This window comes from Pleurodeles waltl, chromosome 6 (genome assembly GCF_031143425.1).
Source record: "Pleurodeles waltl isolate 20211129_DDA chromosome 6, aPleWal1.hap1.20221129, whole genome shotgun sequence".
Classification (NCBI taxonomy): Eukaryota; Metazoa; Chordata; class Amphibia; order Caudata; family Salamandridae; genus Pleurodeles; species Pleurodeles waltl.
In genome coordinates, this window is record NC_090445.1 from 1,167,873,957 (window position 1) to 1,167,889,321 (window position 15,365).

Here is a 15,365-nt window from a genome sequence, read left to right on the forward strand (position 1 = left end):
GATGATGGCATCAATATTTATGCACAGGGTTGGCCAGTACCCAGGAAATCCTAACAACTCTCAACATTTCTGGAACCTAGCCACACAGAACTGTGCAGGGTGGTGTAGCTGCATGGATCCAAGAACACATCCTTTCCCAAGAGGGCTGTACGAAGGTCAATACCATGCATAATCACCCACTTACATCTCTCTTTCCATTGGGTTGGCTGCCAGCACCCAGAGAACCCTACCAAAACTGGGAACTTTGGAGAAATAGACCCAGGGAATGTCAGGCTAGTGTAGCTTGCAAGGTCCCCAGTAAGTTTTCTTATCTAGAATATCGTGTGAATGTCAAAACCATGCTGAAAAGCATCCAATTTCCTCTCTCTTTTCAATGGAGATGGTTGAGGGATGGATAAGGATTCAGATTTTGGGGTCGGACGTCACATAGGAAACTCTACCATGGTCAATTCTGCAAATTAGAGAACAAAGGAGATCCTAGGTGGTGTGGTTTTGAGTGGACGCAGGCATGTTTTCTTACACAGAATACTCTGTAACAATGATAAGCTCTGGTTAAAAAATGCAATTTTCCTCACACTTATGTGGCAGAAATCTTGGGAGCTTTAAGCTAGTTGCAGAACTCTTAATATGCTGCCTTCTCACATACCTCCTGAGAAAACTGTACCATACATATGATAGGCACATGTTCCTTCATTCTGTTCAGGGTGACTCTATTGAACACTTTGTATGGGTTAATAGAAAATGTATCCCTCTGTAGTTTGCACAGTAGGCCACCTTTCTTGGGGATCTTGATGAGATATCTCTCCTTCCAGTCTGATGGCGCCTTTCCCTCTTCCCAGATCCTTCCAAATATGGGGTAAAGCAGGTCTATTGATGTTTCAATGTCTGCCTTCAGTGCTTTTGCAGGAATGTTGTAGGTCCTTCCTCCTTCCCATTTCCCAGATGTTTGATGGCTTGCTGTATTTCTACTTTGATTGCTCTGTTTCAGTCGATTGGCAAGTCCTTTTCAGCTGGCTGTATGTTTGGTGGAGAATACGGCATGGGCTGGTTCAGCAACTCTTCAAAGTGCTCCACCCATTTTCATTGTTGGACTTCATTACCAATGATTGTCTTCCCAACTTCATCTTTAACATGTCTTTCCGGCATGCTGTATCTGCCAGAGACTTTCTTTGTTATGTTCTATAGTTCTTTCAAGTTTCCTGGCTTGCTGCCTCCTGGGTGTTTTTGCCAAGACCATTGATTAATTTTTATTTGTCTGCTCTTAAGCTTCTCTTTGTTTTCTTGTTGTTTTGGTGTATTTGCCATGAGCTTTTTCTTTTTCTTCTCTTATTTGGCTGGTGTTGATTGCAGCCTTCTTTTCCTTTCACTTGGATTTTGAGGAGAGTCTCATGGGGATCAATTTTTTATGCTGGTGTTTCTTGGGGCCCAGTATCTCCCGGCAGGTGAATGTCACTGTTTCTTTGCTCTTCTTCCACTGACTTTCTACTGGGTCTCTGTCGTCCTCCAGTTCTTGCAGGACTTGAAACTTTTTGCTGAGGGTGACTGTGTATTTCTGTGCATCATTGAGGAGGGTAGTGTTATATCATAGGCAGTGGTTTGTTGGTTCCATTCATTCTTTGTTCAGCTTTAGCTTTAGACTAGCCACAATAAAAGATGGCCCAATGCCTTGTCAGCTTCTCTCATCACTTTCACATCCTGCAGGGAACTCCAGAACTTCTTGGCAATGCAGATATGGTTCAATGGCTCCTGTGCTGAAAACAAATAACTCCATTGTAAAGCCACAGTCAAGTAGTTTTTATTTTTTTGGAGGATCAAAGAGAATTGCACATAATGAGTATACCTTTGCCACAGTCTTATGAAGTGGTCTTGAAAATATATATTTTCTTTCTATTTTAAGGGCCAAATGTACAAAGTTCTTTTGCGCTCAGAAGCACTGCCATATGGGCACCTTCCCCTTTGTAATTAGTGTGGGAAGCCTTGAGTGGGGTAGGCAGTAGTCCAAGGGACTTCCTGATCCTCCTGATGTTTTGCCAAATGAGAAACATTGTTTTATTAAAAGCAACAACGGTTTCTATGTGGAACATTGGTTGATGTAATACAGTTACCCATTTGTGTATAGAAGCACAGGGATGATAGTTTGCAGGCCACCATACATTTGTTTGTGGCCAATCACAAAGGGTTGCAAATAGGGCTTGCCTAAATATTATTATTATTATTTATTAGGCAGGCATTGTGCTATTGGACATAATGTGATTAGAAGTATTAGAACACAGGTCGCATTGCAGAATTAAAGACTGCTTACAGAAAATCGGTGCACAATTTGCAACCACTTTTGAAACCAGTCTTTTGATACATCTTGCACTTAGTTGGATGTCATAACAAACTCGAATCTGGAAACCCCCTTCCCATTGAAACAATACGTTCTTTCAAATAAATGTCATCAGTGGTGGCATCAAGATAGATCTCGTGTAAAGTTTAGCAAATCACACAATGTACTTTTGGGTAGTGATCAATATTCTACTACACATACCGTGGTTCTGTCCATAGTGCATTTTCTTGGAGATTGAATTCTACTTGCTCATGTAATTCACACCTACAAATAGGCATCTAGTGTATTCTTAAATGTGACCAGTGTAACACCTGACTTCTATGCTGTTCATGCTCTTCCCTTTCACATTAAGGCATGACTAAATTGTCAAGGTGATTACACTATATATATATATATATATATATATATATATATATATATATACACACCAACAACCAAAACAAATCATTGTACGGTAGAATGGCATGTTATGCTAAAATAGCTAACCCCTCCACCCCAGTTTATTAATCGGAAACTCTTACAAAATCCAGTTGTTCTTTGTGCTGGGCTTCTTAACACCCCCCCCCCCCCCACCCAATCAATGGTAGTTACCAATGGACACATTTTCACAGGAATTATTTCTAGTACACAGGCATGGAGTTCATTTTGTTGATTTCTGTGGAGATCATTAAAAAATATTGACGTTTTGCACGAATAAATACTTTAAAAACACCCACTGTTTCCTCTGTAACTGCTCACATCTTAGTAATAAGGAGAAATACAAGCCAGCTCTTTCTACAGACATCGCTGTCAGCACATCAAAGAATTAAGGGGCGGATTTCATATGTTTTGCGTTTAAAAAACACTTGCAATGTGTAATGTTCAATGTATTAAAGAGTTATTGTAATGGATTTAACATTTTTCAAAATCGAACTTCGCTTCAAAATGGCAAACCCTTGTTTCATGGTAAGAAAGATGCAGATTTTGTCAGCCCAGCAAAGGAAGAGGAGGAGAAGTAAACAGATTAGCGGGCAGGGAGTTACACTCTCTGAACATGAAGAGGAAGAGATTGTTAGTTGAAGGAAGAGATCATTAGTTAAACATGCAATGGAGATTCCTGAGTAAATTAGGGACTGGAATATCGATTAAAGCATTACTTAGAAACATGGCTAAAAGAGAATGACAATATAGTCCCAGGCCAAGTTATACTACCCGGCTATAATACTATTAACCATGATCGCCCAGAGCGAACGGTGGGGTAGGAGGGCAGTACTTCTATTGTATCTAACAAGGCTTTTACGGTGACTCTCTGTACCCCTCTGGATATTACTATTATTGAAATCTTGAGCAAAGAAAAACTTAAATGAAACCAAATAATGATAGCAGTATATGATAAGATAACAGGACTGTAACACAACCGTCATTTGATTTCACCAATGGGGAGAGTCATAGTCCAGTCAGTAAATATGACACCCAGGGCTAGATTTATCAAGAACTTGCATTAACCTTGCATCACACAAGGCAATGCAAGGCGACTCAAGGCAGCGCAAGCCTTTAAGTCAGATTTACTTACTACTTTACCTGGTTCTGCTTGGATAGAAAATCTGGAGTAACATAAGGCGGTCGCTGCCTTGCATTACACTACATTGGGAAGACATTCCATGGGTGGAGAGTGGGTGTTCGCCTACACTCATGGTTTTTGGCACATTCCCAAATTTACTAAAACTAGTAAACCTGGGAATTCTTTAAATTGCTATGCCTTCCCTGATGAGGCGTAACAAGGAGAGATTTGTTTATTTCATCCTATTATTCCCTCTTTCTACATGTGCTGAATTTTGCAGCACATATAGAAAGGGAAAATTCCTCTGAGGCTTGTTTTTTGTGCAGGAAGGTGTCCCTTCCTACACAAAAACAATCCTGCCTGTAATGCAGTGGTGGCCGGTAATTTTAGGAGGGAGGCGGGCAGGCAGCACACTCACACTCATTCATTCACACACGCACACACATCAATTCACAACACTCATCAACATTCAAACATACACGCATGCACCAAACATTCATTTAAAAAACACACATACTTACCTTCTCACACACACACACACACACACACACATTTACCTTCAGCCTTGGAGGTCCCACGAGGGTTGGGACTGCTGCCTTCCCTCACTGGCTGGCCTTAGGTCAGCCAATGAGGGAAGGCAGCAGTTCCAACTTCGTCACAGAGTGGGATGGGGTCAGTGAGACTACTGACCCCTCCCCACTCTGTGACGAGGTGTCACTGATTGACACTCACCCTGGGCACTTCAAGGCTTAAACTTGAAGCACCCAGGTCAAAGTCAATGGGTGACGCTTCCCCTCGTCACCGAGGGGAAGGGCCTCGAAGCACCTTTGCTGAGCTGAGGCGGTCACGCCCATAGGAGCTGTGACCTCTTCAGCCAGCAAAGTTCAGCTCAGACAGCCAGGAGTCTGTGCAAGTCGTGCATGTCTCACTCTTGGCTGCCTGATCTGAACATGAAGAGTGTCAATCAGGCTGACCTTTGCTCAGCCTGACAGGCACTCTTCATGAGGGGCAAAAGGTGGGGGGGTGTGGCCCCTCCGCGCTAAAGGACGGGCCGTGGCTGTTGCAAGGGTCCCTGCTTTTGTGCTTGTCAGCCACAAGGGCACCAGGGCAGAGGGGAGCAGGATTGCACCATAAACCAGTAATTCTATTACTTCTGGTTTCTCCCTTCAGTGCAGTGCAGCTCAGAAAGTTGTCTTTCTGCGTTGTGGCAAATGTTGCTAAAATCGGCCCCCAATGTCATAGTCTAGTCACTGAAATATGGTGTAGTGAAAAAGTAATACATTTTGAAACTAGGGCCTATGCACTGTGGTGTTGATACTCTTGCTTGTTTGTTGATAGTCATATCATATCCTTCATATGCCCTTGTCCCCTTAATTGCCAATATGTGATGGAGGTAGGGAGCCACTGAACGCTTGAACCAAGCTTGAGTTAGATGCATGGCTGTGGCTCAGTTCAATGTTAGTTGGATCTTCTGGCCCAAAGTGAAGGAAACGTCATGTGGCTTCGGTCTGCTACCCATGATCTATCTAACCTCACGCACCAAGAGTTAAAGACAAACCATTAATTTGTGATGTAAATGAGTGAGGGAAAGAGATACCTGTCTACTGGCTGAATTGCACGATGCAAAATCAGAAAACATTGTGATCAATTTCATCTTCCTCACTTCAAATTGGGCGATCCTAGGCAATTTGTTTATTTCACTTTGCCTGCTTTTTATTTCATTATCACACATTAGAGTACCTTGAAATAAATGTGGTCAGGAATTAATAAACTATAATGTTTTTCCACATATAATAACATACCAGGTTACACAGAGGGTGGACAAGACAAATTAAATACCTTGTGTTTCACTAATGGTATTGTTGTCAGGGTGGGTGGAGCTGAATGTTTTTAACCCCTTTGCTGCCAGGCCTTTTCCCCGTCTGGTGCCAAGCCTATTTTTTGGCTATTTGGGGCAGTTCACGCTTAGGCCCTCATAACTTTTTGTCCCCATAAGCTACGCAGGCCAAATTTGCATCCTTTTTTTCCAACATACCAGGAATTCCAGAGGTACCCAGACTTTGTGGGTTCCCCTGAAGGAGACCAAAAATTAATTAGCCAAAATACAGCAAAAAACATGTTTTTTAAAACAAAATGGGAAAAAGGGCTGCAGATGAAGGCTTGTGTTTTTTTCCTGAAAATGGCATCTACAAAGGGTTTGCAGTGCTAAAATCACCAGCGTCCCAGCTTTCGGGAGCAAGCAGACTTGCTTCAGAAAAGCCAATTTTTTAACACAATTTTGGCATTTTACTGGGACGTACCCATTTTTATTATGTTTTGTGCTTTCAGCCTCCTTCCAGTTAGGACAGAAATGGGTGTGAAACCAATGCTGGATCCCAGAATCTAAACATTTCTGAAAAGTAGACACAATTCTGAATTCAGCAAGTGGTAATGTGTGTAGATCCTACAAGGTTTTCCTACAGAAAATAACATTTGGGAAAAAAAAAATATTGAAATTGAGGGAAAAAAACAGGCATCTTTCTCAACGTTTTACTCTGTAACGTTTTCTTACAATGTCAGATATTTTAAAGCAATATACCGTTACATCTGCTGGACTCTTCTGATATATAGGGCTTGTAGGTTCATCAAGCACCCTAGGTACCCTGAGCCAATAAATGAGCTGCACATGGTACTGGGTTTTCATTCTGTACCCGGTATACAGCAATTCATTTGCTGAAATATAAAGTTAAAAATAGGTATCAAGAAAACCTTTGTGTTTCCAAAATGAGCATAAGATAGAATGTTGAGAAGCAGTGGTTATTTGCACATCTCTGAATTCCGGGGTGCCCATACTAGCATGTGAATTACAGGGCAATTTCTCAAATAGACGTCTTTTTAACACACTGTCTTACATTTGGAAGGAAAAATATAGAGAAAGACAAGGGGCAATAACACTTTTTTTGCTATTCTGTGTTCCCCCAAGTCTCCGAATAAAAATGGCACCTCACTTGCGTGGGTAGGTCTAATGCTCATGACAGGAAGCGCAACATGGACACATCACATTTTTACATTTAAATCTGACATGTTTTTTACAAAGTGCCTAGCTGTAGATTTTGGCCTCTAGCTCAGCCGGCACCCAGGGAAACTTACCAAAGCTGCGCATTTTTGAAAACTAGACACCTCGGGGAATCCAGGATGGGGTGACTTGTGGGGCTTTCACCAGAATTCTTTGCAAACCTGAAAATCTGGATAAAAAAACACCTATTCCTCAAATTTTGGTGACAGAAAGTTCCGGAATCTGAGTGGAGCCACAAATTTCCTTCCACCCAGCGTTCCCCCAAGTCTCCAGATAAAAATGGTACCTCACTTGTGTGGGTAGGCCTAGCGCCCGTGACAGGAAATGCCCCAAAACACAACGTGGACACATCAAATTTTCCCAAAGAAAACAGACCTCTTTTTTGCAAAGTGCCAGGATGGGGTGACTTGTGGGGCTCTCACCAACTTCTGTTACCCAGAATCCTTTGCAAACCTCAAAATTTGGCCCAAAAACACCTTTTCCTCACATTTCGGTGACAGAAAGTTCTGGAATCTGAGAGGAGACATACATTTCCTTTCACCCAGCGTTCCCCAAGTCTCCCGATAAAAACGGTACCTCACGTGGGTGGGTAGGCCTAGCGCCCATTACAGGAAATGCCCCAAAACACATCACATTTTCTCAAAGAAAACAGACCTATTTTTTGCAAAGTGCCTAGCTGTGGATTTTGGCATCTAGCTCAGCTGGCATCCAGGGAAGCCTACCAAACCTGCGCATTTTTCGAAAACTAGACACGTAGGGGAATCCAAGATGGGGTGACTTGTGGGTCTATCAACAGATTCTGTTACCCAACTACCCAGAATCCTTTACAGACCTCAACATTTGGCCCAAAAAACACTTTTTCCTCAGATTTCGGTGACAGAAAGTTCAGGAATCTGAGAGGAGCCACAGATTTCCTTCCACCCAGCATTCCCCCAAGTCTCCCGATAAAAATGGTACTTTACTTGTGTGGGTAGGCCTAGCGCCCGTGACAGGAAATGCCCCAAAACACAACATGGACACATCACATTTTCCCAAAGAAAACAGAGTTGTTTTTTGCAAAGTGCCAAGCTGTGGATTTTGGCCTCTAGCTTAGCTGGCACCTAGGGAAATCCACCAAACCTGTGCATTTTTGAAAAGTAGATACCTAGGGGAATCTATGATGGGGTGACTTGTGGGGCTCTCACCAGGTTCTGTTACCCAACATCCTTTGCAAACCTCAAAATTTGGCGACATAAACACTTTTTCCTCATATTTCAGTGACAGAAAGGTCTGGAATCAGAAAGGACCCACACATTTCCTTCCACCCAGTATTTCCCCAAGTCTCTCGATAAAAATGGTAACTCACTTGTGTGGGTAGGCCTAGTGCCCACGAAAGGAAATGCCCCAAAACACTATGTGGACATCGAAATTATCAAATACTAAACTACCAGTTTTTGCGGGGAGCCTGCATTTTGGGTCCTGGGCTCAGCTGCCATATAGGGAAACCTACCAAACCCAAACATTTCTCAACCCAAAATAATCAAATATCCTCATGCTTGCCGTGGGATAAGATGTTTTAGTGTGCGGGGGAGAGCTGAAAGACTGTTACCTCCTTCAGTTGCGGTGGGGGCATAATCATGCCCATACTGGTTGGTAGCCATCACCATACTATTGTTTTTTTTTTTTGTATTCCCTGGCATCTAGTAGACTTTCTGCCCCCCAACCCCCGGGTGTGGATCAGGGGTAATTTCCCCATCTGCCCACTGGTGGGCAGAACAACTTTGGCCCCATTTATTTGGGGTGGGCCATACACCCACCCTCTTATTTTGAAAAAAAAAATCTTTCCTGGTCTCTGGTGGACTTTCTGCCCCCTTTGGGGGCAGATGGGCCTTCCACAAATAGGCCAATATGGCCAACAGTAATGTGCCCCCATGGGGAGTGACCCTTGCCCAAGGGGCTGCCCCACCAAACAAAACACACACATACACAGACACCAAACCCTGGTGCCTAAGTGGTTTCTGCCCCCCCTGGGGGAAGATCGGCCTAATACAAATAGGCCGATCTGCCCCCATGGGGGGCAGAAATGTCCTAAAAACAATTTGTCCCCCCGGGGAGCAACCCTTGCCTAAGGGGTACAAGTCACCAAGTGTATGTAACCCCGCTACATGCCAGGTGGACAATTCCAACGACGTTGTAGTTTGTCCACCACGCAGCATGCCCAGTAATGGGAGTACTTGTGTGTAAGGGAGGATGGTATTCGTAATAAAGAGACAGTGCTTATAGCATCCATAAGCAATTTGTACAAGTGTGGGATTAGGTTTTAGGGGTGTTGTGCAGGGATGAAAAAAGTATAGTATGACATGTCCTAGGTTAGGGAGGTAGTGGAATTATCTGATAGATATAGGAACGCCAGCCAGCGGGCCACCCACTCGAGTTGAGAAGGCAGGAAGTATTGCTCAAAGTGTGGGACTGCTAGTCTCCCTCTATAGGTCGGCAGGTAGAGTTTCTGTAGGGCCACTTGGCAACGTGCATTGTGCTAAATTAGGCCCTCATGTTGATACTGGCGGTAAAACCGCCTACCACCACAGCGACGGCCGCCAAAAGACTGTCGCCGCGGCTACTAGCCGTCCGCCGTATTATGACCACAGCCGGATTTCCATCAGAAGGATGGCAGAAATCCGGCTGTGGCCATGCCGGTGGATAGCGGTAAGGTGGCCCTGCTGCCAACAGCAGCGCCACGCCAGTAGACCGCCTCCAGCCGTATTATGATCCATAATACGGCCTGGCAGAGTTCTGCTGGCGGACGCTGCTGGTGGCAGCAGCGCCCAATCCCGTCTCCTGCCGGAGGACCCCTTGCGCACAGGTAAGTCAGGTCTTTGACAGGGGAGAGGGGTGTGTGGTGTTGTGTGTGTGTGTGTTTATATGTGGGTGGATGCAGGTGTGTTGCATGTTGGATGCGAGTGTGCATGTATGGAGGCGTGAGTGCGTGTATGTTGTATTTTGTGAATGCGTGTGTGCGTGCAGGTTTGAAAGTGTGTACAGGTGTGTGTGAGTGGATGTATGCATGCGTGGATGTTTGTGGGAAAAGGGTGTGTGTATGTGTGTGTGTGTATATGTGTGTCAAGGGGGGCGTGAATGTAAGGGGGGTTTTAGAGAGGGAGGGGCGGGGGAAGCTGGAGGAGGAAGGGGGAGACCCCTATAAGTGACAGGGAAGGAATTCACTTTCACTGATAGTGCTTACAGCCATGGTTTTCGTGGCGGTAAGGAAGCCACGAAAACCATGGTGGTAGGCGGGATCATAATCCCGCAGGCGGAACAGTGACGCCCGCCAGGCTGGAGATGTATATCTCCTTCCCGGCGGCTGTTACCACTGTGGCAGTCAGGGTGGTACATTGGCGGGTTGGCTTCAGCCAACCCACCAATGTCATAATATGGCTGTAAGTACCGCCAGCCTGTTGGCAGTACTTACCGCCATATTACCGCCGACCGCCGGGGTCGTAATGACCCCCTTAGTGTTGCAGCATCTTCTTGAAGGAAACAATAAAGAGTTTTGGAATGTAAAGGGGGATATTTTCTAAATAGTAGACGAAATGTGATAGTATGATCATTTTAGTTAGGGCCACACAATCAGATACCGCAAGGGAGAGGGGCTAGCAGAATCCTACCTGTAATCATCTCGACATCAGAGCTCTCATGAGATTGCCCTGACACAGTTCTGCAGCTGAAGGGTAAATGCTATCTCCAGATATCTAAACACATTGGGTTGCCAAGTCAAGTGGATACCATTAAGGGAGGAGGCTGGATCTATCATTGTTGGGAGGAATGGGAAGAGACAGGATTTGGACCAGTTTACTTGTAGTCCAGGTTAAGGCTGCAAATCTGCAAAATATGGGGGCCACTGCATCCAGAATGACAGTGACATACTTGATATATAACAGAAGGTCATTTGCGTACAGGGACACTGTATGTAGACCATCACCTAGTGGGATTCCCCAAGGCTGACTACAGACATGAAGAGCCAGTGCCAATGGCTCAATAGCCAATGTAAAAAGCAGCAGGGAAAGAGGACAGCCTTGTGATGTGCCTCTGGCAATCAGAACAGGATCATAGACAATGGAGCCCATCTTAGGCCACACCAGTGGAAGAGAGTAGAGATGTTTGACTAATTTAATAATAGGAAGACAGAGTCCATAGTGTGGCAGCACATCAAACAGATAGGACCATTCCAGAGAGTCAAATACTTTCTGCAGGTCCAGCACCATACACCCTGATTGCGGCCAAGTACCAGGAGCATATTCCAAGACTCTGAGGAACCTATGCAGATTAAAGGATGTAATACGAGCTGGAACAAATCAAATTAGTTTTGGTCTAGCTGTATCAGTGCTGGCACCAGCGGTGCCAGTCGGTCAGCAAGTATTTTGGCCAGGATCTTATAGTCAGTGTTTAGGAGGGCCAGCGGTCTGTAGGAGCCCAGTGTAGCTGGATCTGTGTCTGATTTGGGGAGGGAAATGAGTAATGCTTCATGTAGGGGAGGTGGTAGGCAAGAAGTCTGGAGTGTGTCATTATAAATCGTTAACAGGCGGTGAGCTAGCAGTGGGGTGTAGGCATTTTAAAATTTGGCCGGCAGGCCATCAGGGCCAGGCACCTTACCAGTGGCCAGGAATCTAATGGCTTTTTGAATTTTATAGAGGGTAAATGGGACATCAATGTCCACTTTTTGTTCTAGTGTGACTTAGGGGGATTGTGACACAGGTTAAGAATGTATCCACATCAGGTGTAGCAGCTTGGGTCACTGACTGGTATAGGAGCGAGTAGCGTTTGGTGAATTCGGCATGTATGGATGCTTCTGGATGGAGTACATCCCCATGAGTTGCTCGCAATGCCATTATTGGATGACAGGGTTGTTCCTGTTGGATAAGCCAGGCCTGTCCACTCTTGCATGTGTTCTGGCTGAGGGTGCAGCATAGTTGAAGCAATGAAGTCTCTCCTGTAGTGCAGTGTGCTCTTCTCACATGCAAGTCAAGGGACCCCGGTGAAGGGCGGACTGTAACATGTAGGTCTCATGCCCTAGCATGACATGCTTGAGTCTTGTAATGTCCTGCCTAATTGGCAGTGGATATTCCAGGTGGTACCTACAAAATGTGCTAGTACGCAACCTTAAAGGTGTCCTACTCTACTAAACTGGAGGATGAAGTGTCAGTGTTGACCCCAAAATATTCAGTGATAGCAGTGTCCAAGAAAGCTAGAGGCGTGGAGTCTTCCGGTGTCATCTGCTGTAAACGCCATGTGGGAATAGGAGGGGGTTGCATTTCCAGTTGAATTGCAGCAATTGTGGATTATGATCCAAGTGCGTACATCCTAGATAGTCAATATAGATGACATGTGAAAGAAAATCTGGTGAACTAATGACGGGGTCAATGTGAATCTGTAAGTCATTAGGAATCGAATACAAAAATAAACCCTGGTAGTGGTGTTGCGTGTGAGCCAGATGTCAGGCAGTTGCCAGTGTCTGAGCCAGTCTTTGAGGTTTTGAGTGTTTGTTGGCAATTGTGTGAGGAAGGGGGGGAAGAAGTGGTCTAGGTCAGTCAGAACACGCTATTAAAATCCCCTCCCAGGTGCCAGGGTAGTCCACTCCAAGCAGATAGGACATCTGACAGTTTGGCCAAGAATGTCACCTGGTCCATGTTGGGGGCGTAAATGTTACCCAGCACTACATGTTGGCCGTACATACTACCCCAAAAACATATCTGCCATCTGGATCAATGCTCTTCCATGTGTAGGAAAATTAGTATAGAACAACTGCTGGTGCCAGCGCCACTGTAGCTTAACAGCCTCAGATGCAAGTAAGTGGGATACTTGTAGGTAGGTGATGTGGGTGTTGCAGTGTCACAGGTGCGAATACATGGTGTACCTACGAGAGGGGGTAGGCATGCCACGAACTTTGCATATTATTATGTTGGTGCCAACCAGACCTTCAGCTGGGGCATTCTAAGGGGTCCGACAATGTCCAGAAGGGCAAAGTTTCAACCTAGTGTGTTGTGTATAGTGGCAGGATGTGGGTAACAGGTCAAAGAATCAAACTCAAATAAGAGAAACACAACATTCAAATATAAAATACAATTGGGGCAGATCAGGAACATGCATCCTTCCAAACTGTGCAACCTTGCACACGTGAAATAACTGACCAACCGAGGAGGTTAAGCCAAAAGGTGAGGTGTGGGTAAATGAGAACCCCTTACATGAAATGTCATAGGTGACACCTTACAGGACTGAGTGTAGCGCCAGTGTTAGAATAAACTTAACCACAGTACATATTCCTTAAGGAAATCTGTCCACACTACATACTCCTCAAGGCAATCTGTCCAATAAATGCACCGGGTAAGGAGAGAGGAAGAGTGATGAGACTGAGAAAAGATAGGCGGGAGAGGGAAAAAGGCAGGGAAGGAGGGGAGGGAGGAAACTAGACAATGGGTGGAGAGGGAGGAAAGAAAGAAGGATGAGGAGGAGGGAAGCCTCCGTAAGTAAAGCTGGTGATGGCCAGCAGGTAAGGTGCAGTGGCTCATTTGAGATCATCTTATCACAGTTGGTGGCAGGTAATGAGTGGGAAGAGTGACAACCGCAGATCAGTGGCTTCAGAGGAGGTAATCAGCTGTTTGCTGAGTCACTTCCGGTCGTGCAACAGTGTTCTATTTGGAAGGCCAGGTAGCAAATGAGCTGGCCTATCTGGACGAACCAACCGATTCCCTTTCAGTGTCAATGTGAAGCAAACTGCCCCATATGGTGGTAGCCACCTGAAAGGCATGCCGCCGATCCTGAGTTACCTGCTCCAGATTAGACATGGATAGAGGCTGTGGGGGACATCCTTCTCCAGGGCGTTTGTTGCAGGATCAGTCTCTGTTCAGGAGCGCCTGCACTTGTTCTCTGGGCAGTGAAGGCCAGAGTGTTGCAGGTCCAGGCATGGAGATACAGTCCCAGGCCTCTTTGGGGGTCTGTAAAGAAATGGGATTTTCTATCCATAAGGAATTAGAGTTTCACCGGAAACAGGAGATAATACTTCACATCCAATTCTCGCAGCTGGTACTTGACCAATAAGAGGGAGCCCTTTTGACGTTGTACAGACACCATATAGTCTGGGAACAGCATGACACAGGCGTTGGCAACAGTAAGGTCAGGCAACTAAGAATAAGGTCTCGGTCATGATAATGTAGCACCCGAAAGACCATAGGTCTATGGTTGGAGCATGGTGGAGGTTTCCGGGCCAGTACTTGGTGCACCCTTTCACCAGAGAAGAACGGCAACAGGGCTGAGGGGGAGGACAAGTTCACTAATCCACTGTTCAATGTAGTCAAAAGTGCCCTGACCTTCAGTATTTTCAGGGAGTTGCACAACTCGAATGCTGTTTTGCCTGGAGCAGTCTTTGGCATCTTCCCCCTCTCCTCTAACACTCGTATCCGGTCCATGAGTAGGTGGACCTGTGTCCCCTTTACTTAAACATGTGACGTCAGCGGAGTGAGTGATTGCTCCGTATCACAAACTCAATAAACGAATTTCCGTTGATTGACGTGCAGGAGGATAAGGTCCACTGCGACTGTGTCAAATTTGTTCTCTAAAAAGATTCTTGATTTTTCGATAGCCGCCAACATGATATCTAGTTTGTTTTCAAGTGTTGCAGGGCCATCAGTGGAGGTTGGGGCTTCTGCCCTGTCAAACATTGAGGCAGAGACCATTGATTGGTGCAAAGATGCACCCATGGCACCAGAACGTAGGTGACCCATGTGTGCTCCAAACTGCTTCACTGATATGCATTAGTTTGTATAATAAACTCCCTCTCTCACGTAGTGCTAGTCTCAGGATGTTTGGCTTTTAACAACCACCTTAAGGCTTACTTGCAGTGCGCTCTAAAAACAATAACTTAATTAATCAATCATTTTTATTTTTAAAACATTACAATAGATGCGGCATACTGTTAATTACAATATGTCAGGCTTTGCGGTGATTGCGTTCATATATGGTCAGTACTCAGTGCTTTCAAGTCAATGCCGGATTGTAAGATCCCATACAGTGTCAATTGCCTACCATATAAGTTGAAGTAAACCAGCAAAGGGGCAACAAATGGGAAAAGGGGGAGATTGAGCGAAAACTGCGTGTCATTGAGGAGCTTTGAGGGCTTACCCCGGTAGTACTAACTGGCCATTGCAAGTCCGACGGCTCTCCGATGTGTGGGACGAACTAATCTCGGATGGTACTGCTTAGAGGGCTTCGTTGTATGGGGGTGGTTCCTGAGTCTGCACAACTGATATATGAATTGGAACCACTATTAAGAAGAAGCACTCTGTACAGTCACTCCTGCTGCCGTCAGGCCAATACCAGGTGTATGATGATTTCAACAGTTTGGCCGGTCTGTTACTTGCTTTGTTGACTTGTGTTCTGAAGAATGAGGCATTTGTTTCCATATTAGTTTC